An 18,177-nucleotide genomic window follows, 5' to 3' on the forward strand; every position below is an offset into this window, starting at 1 on the left:
GTAATTTGAACTGCAGAGGTTGCTTAATGAGGTAGCTCTTTCCCACTGAGTATTTAGCGAGTGTAAAACAAAACTGGTGAGGGGCAGACAAAGCTGATCTATATTTTTCTTGTTTGGATCAGTTCAGGGGCAAAATAAACACACGCTTTCCTCAGTCTGAGCTTGACATATGTGGGCAGGTACATGTAAGTGAGGAGGAGACGGGGAGACAGGGAGAGGAATAGCTGATCAAAAGTATTGGGCGAGAAACATGAACTCAGCACAAACCCAGATTTTAATGTTTCCTGTGGCCCAGACATGCACACCGTCTCCACTTCCAGCCACGCTCAATCACAGAGCAGCTCCGGAGAAAGCAGACAGGAAGTCGGCGGAGCGTGAACGGCCCTGAAGTTTTCTCAATCCTCCAGTGAGAGGCTCAGGTTCAGGCTTAGGTATGCCCCGCGTGTCCCCGGGATGCCGGACGGACATCCACTTTCTGACATGCCGCCTCGCAGTCTCATCCCCTGAATGTACAACCGCTCAACGTCCAGTGGGATGTAGCACCAGAGCTCGTGGGGATCAGCGTGACTACACTCACTCTTGCCACTCACTCTGACGATGTGCACGGTCAATAAATCAGATCAGACAATCTGGAGCTCAATCAGGCCTGGATCGATAAAAACCTCCAGTGTTGTCTCACTGTGGCTTTCCCTCCCTGATGCTCTTGCTCTCTGCAGCTCCTCACATCTTGTGTCTATTACTCATTTACACATCACACACTAACCTGGTTAGCTGGTCACACTGCAGGGCCACATGCACAAACTACTTGAGCCTACCTTTTTGTTTCAGCCAACCTGAGCAATCCTCAGCCTAAGTAAAATAAAAATTTGACTGCATGCTTCAGAACTATGTAATACACTAAGTCAAATTTATTTAAAAGTCATTGTTATGTTGAGTTCAAACCATCCAGGAGTTTCAATGACTTGTACAGTGAGTGCACCAGTGACATTGAACATCTGAACTTTATTTCATGGCAGTCAAATCTAATATTTGTGGTAATACTTCCTGGAGTTGTGCTGTCATTGTACCTCAAATTATTTTGGTCAGGGTATTGTCAGACTTTCATTTACTTTAAAGGATAAGGCTGAGATATAGTTTATTCGTATTGTCTGTGAAACCAAAATGACAATGATTGTTTCCCACCAACAAAAATTGTCTGTGTTCCCAAAACTTGATCTCACTTATTTGTCTGCACCATAGAGCTCCATTGTTGTCCGTAAACGATTGAAAACACATGGATGAGCCACAGAGTAATGCTGGGTGACATGTGTGCATAACTTTACTCAAGCTGAAAAGCTCAAGATATAAAACATTATGTTACTGAGTACGCTCCGTGTCCTCTGCCTCACAGCAACTAGGCCTCCTCTCCAGAGACAGTGAAAGTGATCGCTGTTATTTGCCTGTGGTGCTGTTTATAAGTAAGCTACAGTGACCGTATTTTTCAAAATGACGAAATATGTCGCCCAGTGTAACACTGTGGCTTAGCCATGTGTTTTTAATCCAGTTGTCAACACTGGATCTCTATGGCACACACAAGTGCTCTGGATCAGGTTTGAGATACACAGACAATACTTAATCGTTGTCTGAAGATAGAAAAGATGGAAAACCATCTGCCTTATCATTAAATACAAAAATTCCGATTGTTTCCACATTTTACACTTATGATAGGGACCAAAACAATGATGTATAATCAACTCCTTTTCATTGCAGTTTTGTTCTTAGTGTCGTTATATGTATATGTGGTTAGAATCACAGCACTTTGAGCTGCAGTGAGAACCATTTGTCCCCCTCCCCTCATCTCAGTGTGTATTTGGACGCTCTAGGCCCCTGCAGAGGTGACCCGCTGCCGTGCCACACAGTGTGGTGTTGTCATTGGTAGGAGAAGTGCGGGTGCAGTGCCAGAGGCACCTCTCTGACAAACAGAGCAGATGCCTTACACTAACAAACAGCCTGGGCGGCCTCCCCGTCAGTCCTCCATCGCTACATCAAGTCAAAGTGCTGAGACTTGCAGCTGCTGCAGCAAAGAGCTGTGCCCTTACCACTCACTACCACAGCCAGCACACAAAGCACCCCAACGGGTCACTCACTTTTATTTGTCCATGGTAAGCTGCTGCCTCTGTCACCTGCAGCTTTGCAGTTTCATATGATTGTATTTTTGGTCACTGGCAAAAGAGGCTGTTGTGAATATGCAGCTTGTATTTATCCACACAAAGGGTCTATTGTCAGAAGCTTATCCAGACATTAAAATTAAGCTGTTTATGCACTGTGGGCTGCGATGACTGTAATCTCAACTGACTGCAGAAAAGTCTGGAGAGATTGGGATTTCGCTGCTTTATGCACAGTGTCGGCCTTCTTTCTACAGTTTTAACTCACTGCTGTAATCACACATGACCATAAGATCTGAAGATCCTGGTGCGGCAAAACACTGCTTTCCTCCCCATCAGCACGTCCCCCATATGGAATGTTTGTTTCTTTAATTGTTGGATCGAACCCGACTTCAAACAAGGACACCCATGTCCACGCAAAACTCCAAACACATTCAGAATATATACATTTACACACATGCTCGCAACATAATGCTGTCAGCACTGAAGCTAAAATGAAATTTCATTATTAGGAGTTGCAGGTTCAGCAAAACTGCGTAAGAGCACCTTGGGCTTTGAAATAAGACAGAAATTGAATCAATGAATCATGAATTTTTCAAAGTTACACCTTGAAAGCACAATTGTTATGATTATTTTGTGTCTTGGGTTATGGATAAATCATGAAGAGAAACAGGCGCAGCTTGCAGGCATTTTAATTAATCTCCGACTGCGAGGGAAGTAAAAAATGACTTTTTATCTGCTGCCAAGTGGTGGACCACCTCCAGAAGTGGAGCCACATATTTACTGATGAGTGTCAATCTGGCCAACACTGCAGACCAGGTGTACAATGCAACCTCAGCATGATATTTTCACAAACAAATCTTGTATGTGACGCAGGAGCATAAACGTGAGCTAATTTGAAAACACCAGTGTTGGTCAAAGGTAAATCGCAGGCTGTCACAAACACAGGTCAGCAATTGCAGTTACACATTAGTGGTAAAGCATGTAATTACCAGCTCTTGTATAAAAGCAATGAGCTTTGTCATGTTTTCATTTATAGGTCAAAGTGAACAATTTGGTATGACCAGGACTTTTACAGTCACAAAAAGGGGTTAGGGTAGTAAGGTCTGTCCAGGTGAGTTTCAGTGTTCAAATGTGTCAATGAATGTCAAAAATGTTGCATCTATCGCAATTGTCACGTCACTTGTGTTGGTCCATGCCTTTTTAGTGATCAAAGTATAAGTATGTACACTACTATCTATGTAGTATCTACAACCTAAGGATATCTTGCAACATACCATTATTAATAAAGTGACTTTGGTGTGTTGCAAATCATTTGAGTTGAATAATTCAAACAACAGTATTTTATAACACCAGGTGCAGGAGGAGAAGGTGTAAGGACATCATATCGCCTACACACCGAAAGGATTTGTCACACACTCTATTTCATAGTAATAGCAACCAATATTATGATATTAACGCATAATATTTTACAATACTTTCAGTATACTATATTGGTTTATTGTAATAGACAACTTTCGGTTTGCACTGCAAAGCTCCTCTTTGTGTTAACTGCTGAAAACAACCGTTCGCACGTAATGAGTTCAGTTTCTCTGTCTTGCTCAGGAACTTGAAAAGCCAATGATGGACCTGCAGCTGATTCACTCTCCGCAGCTCCTTGTCAAACTCACTGCATTGATCCCTCATGCTTAACTCTGTCATTTTAGTGTCACAAAAAATATGGCGCTTTAAAATACTGTCTCAGGCCAGAAGGTTTGGAGAGCCTGGTTCTTTAGAGAGTTGTCTTTTCATTCACTATTTGGGTTTACAAACTAGCATTCATAGTGTTATATATTAATGTCATCTCCCCTACAAATTCTTCACTCACGCAGCCCCACACCAATCATGCCGAACCCCATCTGATCCAAACACATTTAGACAGGATTCATGTGACCAAAGAACATTCATGATTCTGAAATAGGTTTGTAATTGAAAAGAGTGGCTGAGGAAGTTTTCTCCATCTACATGGCCGTTTTGCCTCTGAATCAATGGAGAATTGAACTGCACAACAGTTGGTAGCAAAGGCAACAGGGTCAGCAATTAATTATCCATGTTGCGTTCTACTTGCAGCCAAGGCTAATGCTGTTGTTCTCTGCTGGAAGATGGTCATGTGATAGGAGCTTGTGTCTACGTCACCCTTTCCAAACATCTCTGTTTCTGCCCGTCCAGACCAAAACACTATCCTGTGTTTGAGTTGTTACATTTTACCCCTTAAACCTTCTTGCCAGAGTGTCAGTCAGTACACACTCGTGCTGTGCAGTAAAACACAGTGAAACCCTCAGAGCTCTATCTTAGATTGTGGTGCAGATCAATCCTGGGCTTGGAACCAGGTCATATCAAAGGAAAAATCAGGCTTTCCTCGGGGTCTTACTCAGGCCTAAGTCGGGACAATAGTGATGATCTACAGACATGTTTTGCTGTGCTTGGAGCCTTGTCATTACAAACCACACGGCAGGAGAGTCTTGACAGCTGCTCTGCAGAGGAATGCATCTCGTGTTTGATGGATGTGAGGAGGCAGGATACCTGCCTGTGTGGCTCCCTTCACTCCATCTGGCCATTGAAGAGATGTCAAAACAAATCTGATCACAGTCTGCAACCTAAGCTCAGCATAATGGACTTATTTCAGGTAATTTACTCTCTGGCGTTCATACCAGTTAAACACGCTTGAAGAAATAGCTGACTATAAGCATCAGTCAAGACTGGGAATTGCACTTGGTGTCTTATGTTATGAAAAGCTCTTTAAGCATTGACTGCTGGCTATCAGATGACAGTATCAGTCTCCTAATGCCCATAAAACCTTGTACTTTTGAGAAAGGTGAATTACAAATCTCTGAAAATTTGAAGTTCAGAGGAAACTGCAGAAAGAAACGCAATCCTTTGGGTTCTGACTAAAGGCCAACATTTGTTATACTCACTCAGGACTTAACATATTATGCATCCTATTATGTAAACTGTAGGTTACAAGGAGGGTTTTGTTTTATTTGCCTATTACAAGAAGAAGATTTGATAGATATAGGAATATATTGATTAGCTAACCATAGCATATATAGAGATAATTGTTGTATATCTGGCACACTGAGATTGGCCAGAGCCTGGCAGCTGGAAGCAATCAGTGAATATGAGATGTGGTTTAGATCACATGTTGAACTTTGGATTATTGAAGTGAAATAGCGTGTCCCTCCAACAGGGATTTATACCAAATATCTCAAAATGAATATGGTTATTCAATTAAAGATACATTCGAAAACAGTATTTCTTTATAGTGTAGAGAAATTCGACAGATTTATAACAGTGATCAAAGCCACTTTTAATACCCAAGACCAGTCTACTGGAATGTGAATTTCTCTATCAAACAAGGTTCAATTGATCGGCAAGCGCATGCAGTTAGATAACAAGCAGATGGTAAACAAGTTAACATGTGAGCCGAGTGGTGGATTTGAAGCAAATATGGTTAAATAGCTGTAAACTGATTGACGTTCACAACAGTCAGTCTAACATAATTTCTCTCTCTATATTTTGTTTCACTTTGAATCACATTGTAATAATACATCCTACATGTGCTTTAACATTTTACTGAAGCAAAGCCCTTTTTTAAGTTTGAGCTTCTGAATCAAAAATCCTTCTCTACATTCTTTGGCATCACTATGAACTTAAGAAAATGCCTACAGTGCTTTTTCAAGTCATAATGATTAAAGCTACATTTGTGATCTCAATTTGAGGCTGAAGGGAAAGAAGGGTAAAAAAAACTAATGCTGGTATTATCCAAATGTTACAGCTAGCAAACTATGGGCTTTGAGTTTAAATTGCATCGCTCTAAATATACCCAGAGGAGGAAACCACTCCTGACTGTGAGCAAACCAAGGTTGGAGAGGACATATTCTCACCAAACACATTATCAAATACAATTTGATACAGCCAGTTGCCTCATTTGCACACTTTAGCTGTCAGCATTCCCACACGTCTGTATTACAACATGACAAACTAATCAAGTACCATGGGAACAGGGTGAGCCTGGGAGCCATCTGCAGCCGTATGGAGGGTGGGTCTGAGCTAAAGCTACTCTATTCTCTGAGCCTCGTTCTGTTTCTAATAAGTCATCAGGCACTCCGTCCCGCAGGCCTCCTGAGCTGTTAAGCTCTTGCTCAAACATGATCCTTGCCATGTTGGTGATTTGCAGGACAATCGGTCTGCTAGGGATGTTAGAGGTCAGGCCGAGGTGCTTGTCCGGTCCCCCCACTTTAAAGCTGATACACAAGCAGCACTAATCTCCCTCAGACCGCGCTACTGGCCACCTAGCTGGGACCGGGAACCTCCATGTCTGAGTTACGTTCAAAGCAGGCATGTTACAGTCAGTGAGATGCAGCAAGTGGTGCTTGTTTACTTGGTCAAACATCGCCCACCCCAGGACCCCCATTCATTCTCACTCACATATAAACCTAATATACTACATACTACACATTCACATATACTGAGTTCAGCCCTTTTAAAGGCAACCAATATGATTATTATTTAATTTACTATTGAAAATACTGCTTTTTTAATGGAATACTATTTGTTTTTAGCCCAAATCCCCAAAATAAACCTGTCCAAGTCCCTGTGCGTTACTATTTTGTCATTAATAGTAAAATATATATTTGATTTCTTCTTGCGTGTCTGGGAGTGAAGTCATGTAGCCCAGTGATTTTCAACCAGCGTGCCGTGAGAGATCGTCAGGTGTGCCGTGGGAAATTATCTAATATCTAGTGTTGCACCGATGTATCGGTTGAACATCGGTAGTACCTTAGTTCCTTTTAAAATCAAGTAATCGGTAAAGTAACTAAGTTACTTTTTCAAAGTATCTGTGGCAAAACTGGTAATCAGTGACATGTTAGATCATACTGGGCATGGATCATACCAGTCTTGGTGCTTCTCCAAAAGTTCATAGAATATTCTTCACATCAACTCATTGCTGGAGGGCTCTAGAGTCTGACCTTTTTTGTAAGGAGAGGAATTCTTCAATCACTGAGAATTCCTCTCCTTTCAGGCTTCTTGAGATTTCATCTTTGCTTTATAGTGCCATCAATAATTGTCGTACCTCTCGAAAGCCAACACCTCGTCCAGCTTCATATCAGCACACTCCCTCCTCCATGTCAATCAATCAATCAAATGGTATTTGTATAGCCCATATTCACAAATCACAATATGTCACTTAGTCTCTGTCCTTACCCCTCAACAAGAATAAGGACAAACTTCCAAAAGAAACCCTTTTAACGGAGAGAAAAACGTAGAAACCTCAGAGAGAGCCATGTGTCTCAGTCGGCTCTTTGCAGTCACTGTGGTGGTCCGGGACAGGTTCACACCAAACAAGCTGGACTCCAGTTGATCCAAACTCATTTGTTTTGGTGTCATGTGACCAGAGAATGTGCTGCCAGCATTCATCAGGCTTCTCTTCATGTTCTTTGGCAAAGTGTAATGTTGCAGTTTTGTGCTGCTTTGTGAACAATGGCTTTGTTCTTGGACTCGGTCCATAGAGGTTGACTGTGTGCAGTGAAGACACTGAAACACCAGTTTTTCACAGATAATCCTTGGGCCAAGTCAGAGGCACTTACTCATCTGTTCTTCAGTGCATGATTATGTAAATAGTGATTGTGTGAGGATGACCACTGCACCTTCTGTTGTTGTTAGTGTGGCTCTTTCTTTACCCTCTAACTGAAACTGTGAACCAGCCCATGCTCAGTAGTTTACTGATGCTCTTGTACACTGTCCATCCTTATGAAATCTGGCTTCTTTCTGGTTCAGGCAGCTCCTCACCATGTGGAGTCATCTTGCATTAGACACAACCCAGGCCAAAACTGAGGAAACTGTCCTTCAAGTCAGATTTAATTTAAATGGCCCAAAATCACAAACACAAATCTACCTCGAGGGGGCTTAACAATCTGTTCGGCATTACGATACGCTCTGTCCTTAGACCCTTAAATCAGACAAAGAAAATACAGGATCCTCTTTCCAGGACAGACTGACATGCAACAGCTGTAGCATGTGCAGTGTAAAAAATGAGATGTACAGTGTGGACAATCGGTATGACCTTGGAATGCGGCAGTGGTGAAAATGGGAGGGTTTGGGTTGGCTGGAGACAATCAATGACTTTACTGACTTAAGCTGCTTTCAGACATGCACTGAACTAAGGAAGTTGTCCAAAGTTTCCAAGCAGGAGGTCTATGTTTGAATGCAAATGTCTGAGTGAGAGCCTCTGGATATTCTGCAGACTTTCTCTCCCTGACTCCCTAGTACAAAGTTTGCAGTAACTCAGGAAGAGCCTGTGTGGGAAGACAGCAGGAGATCCTCGGCAGGATTCACCACAAACAAGTCAGTGAATAAGCGCAGCCAGAAGCCACAGATGAAGATGTCAAGAAGAGTCTTTGGTGATACGAGCTGATGCTGGTGTTGATGTGCTGTAAACACCAACCTTCACCTGGCTGTTGCTGTTGTGAACGTGTCTGAGATTCTACTGCTGTGTTGTTCATGTGTGAAAGGAGAAAGTCAGGACCCAGTTCTTCACAGTTCGTCAGGGGGTCATGTCTGAAAATGGCTTTACTGTAACTCATGCAGGCCGCAATGAAACTGCACTCAGAATGTATCCTCTTATCATATCCTGGCAACGTCTCTCTGCAGTCACGTCTGAGAAAATTCTATAAAACTAAACAAAAAAGGCAAAAAATAATCACTTTAGAAGGGATTACATTTTCTAATAAAATAATGCTGGTAATTTATGTGTTAGGCAAGTTGGTTGCTTTGCCACCGCCCTGAAGAGAGGCTGTGTGTGGTCGTTGTGTTTTGCACTTCATTCTTGACTGAGCGAGACGTGGAGGAGCAAGTCGGGAGCTGTTTACCAGAGTAAATTATCTAAATTATATTCAGTCTAATCGGGTCTATTACAGCTCTTAGGCCTGTATTACAATATGTGTCATTGGATCTAAGTGCACTTAGATCCATAGGAAGAAAATGTGTTACTCAGGCTGTGAATTAAGAAAGAGAGGGGAGTGAATTAGAGACCTGTCCCAGAGCTGCCAGTGTTGTTTCTCTCTATTTGGGTCTATTCATATCCCCTATATGCTAGTTATATATGGACCTGTTTAAATCAAGTGTGACTATGGATGGGGCCCCTGTGCGCTGAGTCTCTTCTTTCTTCTTTAGAAAGTCAGATGTGTCCAAATGTTTGAACTATAAAAATCTTCCTATCAGCTGCTGAGGGCCCCTAAACAAGTAATTACACTGTCAGATTAATTAGGACCAAAAAAACTAAACTGCTTTTTTTCTTTTTTCCAGAGTTTAAACCATTTTAAACCAGTGACCTCGTGTTCAGTGGTTAAGTTTGTTTACACAGTATCTTACTGATTGAAATATGTGATTATAAAGTTTTTTACTAACGGCATACATAAGGCATTAAAACAATTTACACTTTTTATTGTTAGATTTTTTATTGCTGATTAGAAATACAGCAGCTTTGATGATAGAGGACATGGTAATGTATGAACAGAAACACAAAATTAATGGTGTTATAGAGGGTGTAAAGCATAATGGAAGTCTAGGTATTCTTAAAAAAAAGTATAACAATACAATATATATACACACAAATGTTTTATGCATACATTCTTAGACGCATACACATTTAATGCACATTTAGAAATTAATGGGTGGAAAAAGCATAACATTAATTAATGAATCATATTAAGGTTCAAGCATAACACTCAGAATACTGTATTTTGCCAATGAAGTAATTTCGTGAAAAGAGCCCTGTGTTGTCGATGTGTGACATATTTGACGCCACTGTAAGGGAAGTGCACGGTGTGATAAATAACATCTTTTGGCAGATTAGAAAGTGTGTCTCTGCTTGTAGTAGTGACAAACATGAAGAGTGAAGATATTCAAAGCAGGATTTGCCGGTGTTGTTTTCCTGCGAGTAAGTGATGGAAAACATTCATGTGATTTCTATTCTGCCAGCAGGCGCCCAGCCTGTTCAGAGGATGAAGGCAGTTCGCTCTTCATATGTTTTGTGGATTGCCATAACTCTGATACTGACACTGACTATTTTGAGAGTGTATTTTGTTTCCCCTCACTCTGCAGCAGGAACACAGCCACTGTTATTTCAGCCCTGCATGCCTCCACTGCAGTCTGCAGTGTGGGAGGGTTCCTGCAGGGCTACAAACGATATTGCTGATACAGGGTTCTAGATGTCCCCAACCTTGACACGCCCGGGTACCTCCCTGTGAGCCAGCGCAGGCCCCCTGTCCCCTTCCCCCGCCCATAAACTTTGAGTGAGGGATTATGGGCTCATTTGGCTGCACCTTTAGCCCCACAGAGCGGCAGTTGGCCTCTGACTGGAGGGGACTCCAAACATCATGCGCATGGTCTGCATGCTGAAACCGAGCCCGGGATTCAGGAAGCAGCCCCGTTTCTCCGTGACAGTCCCTGCCCCGGTGCTTGACATGGTGTCAAGCCCGCGTGCCAAGGTGGCTCAGCTCCTCTCCGCGCTCCAGACAGGCCAGATCCAGGCTCTGACAGGCTTGGTCTGTGGGGAGAGGCTGAGTCCAGACGCTGCTCTGACCCTGCCGCCCTCTGCATGTTGTTTACCTTCAGGTGTTGGCACCTGCTCAAAAAAGGAGGGAGGAAAATAACAGGGACGTCTGCTTCTTCTGTTTCCCAGACAGGATTCAGAAATTGACAATGCTGGAGCTCATAACACCTCAGCCAGACCTTGTGGGCCCTGTGGGGCTGCCAAAAACTGACTGGAGCTTGACCATGGCTTAAGCACGTTCTCCAGGCCAAATGGACCTGGATACATCTTTCTCCTATAGACAAAAAACAGAACAAGTTTAATCACAAGTTTGCAGCTCTAAGGGGGAAAAAAGCTCTTGTCACCTTTTGTCACCTCACCTCGATGTGAATGGGTTCCTCTTCATTGGTTGATTTGATATCATTTCCTGCATTCTATTCCACAATGTGATGTCCAAATGAGAATTTGACAATACAATGCAGATTTAAATACATTTGGCCTTTCAAACCGGGGGTTAAAAAGACCAGACGACAGCGGATCTGCTTTCTTCCCGACGTGTTGCTGCACGCTGCTGTATTCTCACTGAGCATTAGTGCATGAGTAATTATGGAGAATTATTCAACAGGAGCATAATTATGCAAAGTCTCTCAAATGACGGACAAATCTGTCGCCTTATGTGCATTGTTTTGCAAATGCGGCTGATGATTCCGTTATCTGTCTCATACTCTGCAACACCTGTTTTGTATAATTAAAACAAAAACTTTGACAGGGGATTTTGACTGAGGCAATCCAGGCATTCATGACCGCAAGTCGAGAAGCCGGTGAACGGCTGTCCGCAGGTGATCTCTGTTTCAGTGTGAACCTGGTGTCTTCCAGCTGCGTGGGCGCCACACTTTGAACTAGGTCAGGAAGTGTGGATTTGAATTCAGGCATACTGGTTGGAGACTTCAGAATTGGAGTTTCAGGATCCCCACAAAGAGGATTTTTTCTCATCATTTGCACATTATGTTTAGAATTATACATGCCTTCATTTTACGTTATGCTCAAGGACACCCACAGTCCTGCCAACCTAGCCTCACTCAGAGATATATATAAGAAGAAGAAGGAGTGCTGTTTACAGCCTGGTTTTGACTCTTTGATCAATACAGTTCATTGGCCCTAGCCACCATTGAGGTCATGTCCACAGTATTGTGCAAAGATCAGATTAAATGTTATATTTACCGACATATTATACATGAACATTTGCATTTATAAGTAAGAATATAAGTAAGATAATTGTATCTATTGATATTTATATTTGTATACCTCTTCCTATGATATATCAACAAGTGGTGTATAAACAGTTTATTAATTCTTAGAACATCACTTTTCAACAAACCTGCAGAAACATTTATACCCAGTGAGTCTACTACTACGTTTAAGTCATGTTATAAAACCCTGAGATTGACAGTAATGGACAGAACAGGACTTGCGTCCCCTTCATAGCCTTTCACACTAGACAGTGCATTTTAAGACACTATTTACATATCTAACAATCCTTACTATGACTGCCTCCATCCCTATATAGCCTTCATCAGCTAAATTCATCAGAGACTACATTGTTGATGTATGTCAACCTTTTAAACTCAAGTATTTAAGGTCAAAATGAAGATACACATGATCTCTCAGGCTTTTGACCGTCCTTAGTTGTTTTTATTCACTTTTTCATCCTTCTTTATTCCATATTTTACATTAGGAATACGGAAAAATGTGCAGTTTGTAATAGTGAAAAACTGAAGTAATACAATTGTGGAAGGTCCGGAATGAATTATGGCCAACAGGGCCCTGCACACTTCATTACTCTCAAAAGGCAGTAGTGGTGGTATAAGTAGTGGACGGTTGGATTTCTACTATTTAATGGGTCCAAAACACATTCCGTAGTCCTCTCCAACAAAATGGCACTTGTGTGTCAGAAACCTAAACGAATGAGAGTAAAGGAGAGAAAAAAGAGGTGTAGATCCATTTGGATTGTTTTATTGCTTGAACTGTAATGTAAGTAAAAAAGAAAGTGTCATCCGATGTCTGCAAATATATTCCCCCTGGGGTCAAAGTCAATAACCCATTACATGGATTAAAAGAGCCTCTTCTGTCCTTCACCGCTCACTTCTGGACAGCAAATAGCATCTGATTTTTATTCATTGGTTTCTATCACAAAGAAATAGTTGGTAAAGAATGTGTCCAAGCAATTTACTACCTCACATACCCTCCCAAACAGAAAAAGACTCATGGAGGCATTGAATTTCCTCACTCACAAAGAGTAATAAAAAAAACTCTTGAAGGAAATCTTAAGCAGATGCATAGAAGAAGGAAAATCCCCCTGGATAAGCTGTTATGGTGTGAAACCTCTCTCCGGTTATGAGCTGACAACACACTACCGTTATTAAACATGGGTTTCATCTGTGACAGATCTAGAAAGGGTTTTCAGAGATATACGGTGGGTCGCATCTGGTCCAGGTGCCAGATCCTTAGGTACAGGCTATTCACAGCAATTTAAGCGGTGCTGCAGACAAGTGAGACGAGATCTGTGCCTCCAGTCCCGGCCTTGGAATTAAAGGTTCATGCTTGACAACATGTTTACGACTGAATATATGCTCAATGGACATATCAAGTGACCACTAATAGACTCAACACTTCTCACCAGCGTTACATGCACAGGGTCCAAGAATGATTTCAGATCTGGAATGACAGAGAGTCGTCTTGTAATCTTTACCACTAATCCTCTACATGTGTCACACGAGGGGTGTAAATGTTGCTCCTGAATGGTCGACCCCACTAAAACGATACATCTGGTTTATTGCATGTAGTCGTCTACTATTATCCAAACTGTCCACATCAATCCCTGGGTAGAGACAGACTTTCTGGTTGGACCTTCAGCAGTTGTCTGTGAAGACAGTGCAATAAGGGATTGTTGAAGTTCAGGTCCAGTTTAAGTGGGTTAGATGACCTGGATTCACTGTAAACCTGTATGATAGAGCAACCCAGTCTCATCAGAAAACGTTCAGTGGCAACGTTGGTCCACTTGGAACGACGTTACCATCTCACAATCTGGCCTCTCAGAGTGTGAGATGGTAACATTTTGTCAGCCCATTGTTTTGCATTGGCGTGTTCTCACGTCACGTGACTCACAAGCTCCCGTCTGCGGAGAGGAAAACATGGCGGATATTCCTTGTTCTCTCAGATAAAAATATAGTTTTGTAACTTAGTTTGGGCATAAAAATACATTCTGACACCATTTCTAGCGAGAAATGTGCTCTTTGCTTCCACAGTCTTCAGCCAGTTCGTGCTTATGATAAATATTTTAATAGTTATCGCGAATGTTTTTATCGTTGCTATGAGGGTTGCTATGACGCTGCCATGCCAGCACGGCGCAGCGTGCTGTTAAAATCACCGTCCCTGCGTGGTGTCCCTCAGTGATCGTGAATGTTATTCACGTTATATAATATTAATATTTGAGGCTAGATTACACCTCTAATGCGAAGGATCCTGCGAGACCGTTCATCCCGAAGGGGGACCGACTGCGCCACGGACGGACCAGGCGAGCGGAACTGGCGTGTGGCTTTTAGTAAACATCCGGTTCTTTAACTCGGGGCTGCGTAGTAACCACCGAGCGCTGGGAAGACAAACGATGTCATCTTCCTTCTGTCAGGTGAGTAGTTTATTGTTTTTAAAGATCGTTACGATCTAGGTTTACAGTCCGAGTGCTGAGACAGCGGTTGCGGAGTCCGTTGATACACACAATGCTAATCTTCAGCTAATACGCCATTGTTAGCCACATGCTACGGCCCACCGTAGCCTGTGCTACCTGGGAGATGAATACATGGTTGTTGAAACCAGTTCAAGACGCTTAGCTCATCATTGAGGGACGCTACAATATAAATATAAACATGAATTTGATATATGAATGCTTTAGATTAATAAGGAGTGTATTTCTCTACCATTACTCCAAAATATCAGATCAATTTGGTTTAATGTATAGTATGCAATATGACAATAATGTTTCCATGTTATGGAGTTGCAATTCATTTTATAAAACAATTCCTATGTTCTGTTTTTTAATCAAGGACGATCCAAGTGAAGGTACAGGAGTTTCATTAACGTCAATAACTTGGACCGAACACTTTGTTTTGCTTGATGAAGAGCAGGAAGGGCAGCCTGGAGAGAAAGAGAAGCCGGGTTGAGCCCACTACCATCATCCACGTACCACGAGGAAGATGCGGGAGAGAAATGATCCTACCATTAAAGAGGTACTTTTAAGTTACATACCAGAAACACCATTTTATATAATATGCCAAATATACATTTTTATAAAATCCCCAAAGTACGCTTGCTGACATACAAGTTAATATCACACTGAAAGAATTTTGATCAATCATGCTTCCCTGCTGTGATTGTTTAACTGGGAAAACAACTTTTTCCACAGGAAGGCAAGTCAATTTAAGGAATACATGTTCAAAGTTTTCCTCTGTTATGTATAATGATGACCCCCATCAAACATAATGTCAGCAATCTTTACACCTTTTAATTTATTCTGATTATTTCTGTCTACATGTGTGAATTTGCCTTCATTAGTTTCAGAAAAGAGCGATGATGTATCGGTCACGGGGCGGCAGCACGAGACTCCGCAAACTAGTCTGTAAGAAAAGTAGACAAAGGCATCAAGGTTGCGGCCTGCCATCATTGTTATTTTGCTTAAGGGACTGAATATGTATCATGTAGAAATATTAGCATTTCCCTTATATCTACCAAAACTGCTTGTTTCACAGACTGCAGTTTTGTTTTGGTCCGATGTGGTGTGCAAATACAACCGTATCGGCAATGGGTTGTGGGGCATTAACATTTGTAACTCTAATTTTGTTTTGACAGACTGTGAAAAGAGCGTTGCGAACATCACCAATCTACAGGAAGACACAGTCCAGTAATGGGTGTCAGAAGTTCAGTAGTGAATGACAGGTACTGTTGAAAATGTGTGTCATCGTTGTACAATGTCCTTTGACTCTGTTTACACAAGGTTAACACAAAAAGGTTTGATTGTAAACTGATATTGGTATGAATTCATGTTATTCTCCTCTTCACAAGAAACAAACAATCCAAATTACCTGCAGAACGCCCTTGATGGACGCTTCAGATGCATCGTCAGACTTGCGAGACAGCAAGATGCCAACTTTAATGGCAATTTATTTGTGTAACATTCTGTGACCAAATGTATAGATAACTTTTTGTAGATTGTAAAAAAAGATAACCCATTTATTAAAAAAAAACTACACTAGAATTACCGCACTGCGTTGTATGACTCCGCTAATCATCGCAGTGTCCGTCTACATATTTCTACATATTTTCTCTCGTATAAATGACACTGTGTCTCTTGACAACTGAAACCATAAGATGAGGTCACTGTGGCCTTGACCTTTTGACTTTAACACAAATACACAGTTAGACAATCCGAAAACATACAGTTATGCCAAGATATCTTTGGTTTCACATACTAGATGGCATAAGCAGAGACATCAACTCAGGGAAAATATTTCTGTAGAAAAGAAAGCCCTGTACGTGTGAATGTATACATCAATCATGCTTCCCTGGAAGCATACGTGTGTATGTATACATACACACGTACAAACGCACTATTGAGACGTTTTGTTTTTTATCATATATTCTCAGGAAGGACTGATGCATGTACTGAGACGGGACGTGAGGGCCTACTCTGCGTGCTCAGAGTTCAAGCCCAGCAGGGTGCAGCGGGCCTGACATATTCCGGAACAGCAGCACAGTCTTTGGATGACTCCTCTGAAGATGAAAACATGGCGAGGTACTTCTCCACTGATGAAGAACTGTGAGGGCTGTGATTAGCTACACTCTCTTGCTACAAGGCTACTCTTGCTACTCCCTGGCAGCCTTAGGAAGGCATTAGCTTGCTGTTGGGTAGCTGTTAGCTTCAGCATTTTCAGATTTAGCGGCCAGTCTGACGTTTATGTTTAAAAAAAAAAAATCGGAGGAAACCATCTTCATAATTTAACACTATGGTTTGTTTGTGTGTCCTTCAGTTCTTCTCAAGAGAAGCAGTACAGGTGTGCCTCAGCTCCACGGTCCCTCCTGCAGCCTCCGCTCCTGATGCTAACCTCATGTCTCCATCACACCAAGCAGCAGACCTGGAGTGACAGACCTTTCTCCAGAGCTGCTCCCTCCCTCTGAAACCCCCCTCTCCAAAACACTATTTGTGGCGTTTTTAAAGTCTTATTTGCATGAGAATTGTTGATCATAACATTTCCAGCAGATGCCTTAATGTAATGTTTTTGAACAATAAATGACATTTATCATAACATATTGGTATTTCCTTGCACTTCTACACCATGATATTGTCAGATAACATTACATTAAAGCAGTGAATGCTCTGCTTTAAGCAACATAAACACACAATGATTCAATGGATCTGAAGTAGAATGGGCACATAACATTCTGTAGAGAATGCCTCAGTAATTGAAGTCAGAAAATAAATTTCTTTATCTGAGGTTCCAGTCATTTATAGTCACAGGAAAGCACACAGGTCTGGTTGTCTAGGGACAACCCATATCATATTGTTTAAGATGTGTAACATCAAGTTTGTGTATCAGTGCAAAATACATACCGTCATTAGTCAAGAGTTCACTCTTGTTTACACAAAATTTAGGTGACCCAGATGTTTCACAATGCATCTGATAAGGTCTTATGAGAAACATTCTTAACATTAAAGAAATGAACACAGAGGATAACAATATATGTTTGACTCAAATCAGTAGCTGGTAATCAGCAGCCTGACTTATTCAAACACATTAATACTACAATGAATGAGGCAGGGGTTATCTATCAGAAATCATTTCTGGGACATTCATTTAAAAGATCTCCAGTATAAGCAAATGTGTTTTACAATTGGTTTACATTCAAGTGTGAGGCTGTCCCATCACATGGATTTATGACATATATATTGTTTGTATGAGCTGTCCCTCAGTGAAGTACTTGCACTTCTTGAAAAGCTCTATATAAATAAGATGTATTATTGTTTATACATTGCTTTATACATGTTTTCCTAAAAGTCACTGTAGATACAGAAACAACAGTATGGTTCAGGTGACAGTGAGTTGAATGTGAAGGTCATTTCAATGAGCTCAAGAGAAACCTAATGTGACGATATAGTTGATTTCTGATAGATAACCCCTGCCTCATTCATTGTAGTATTAATGTGTTTGAATAAGTCAGGCTGCTGATTACCAGCTACTGATTTGAGTCAAACATATATTGTTATCCTCTGTGTTCATTTCTTTAATGTTAAGAATGTTTCTCATAAGACCTTATCAGATGCATTGTGAAACATCTGGGTCACCTAAATTTTGTGTAAACAAGAGTGAACTCTTGACTAATGACGGTATGTATTTTGCACTGATACACAAA

Source organism: Platichthys flesus, chromosome 18 (genome assembly GCF_949316205.1).
Source record: "Platichthys flesus chromosome 18, fPlaFle2.1, whole genome shotgun sequence".
Lineage (NCBI taxonomy): Eukaryota > Metazoa > Chordata > Actinopteri > Pleuronectiformes > Pleuronectidae > Platichthys > Platichthys flesus.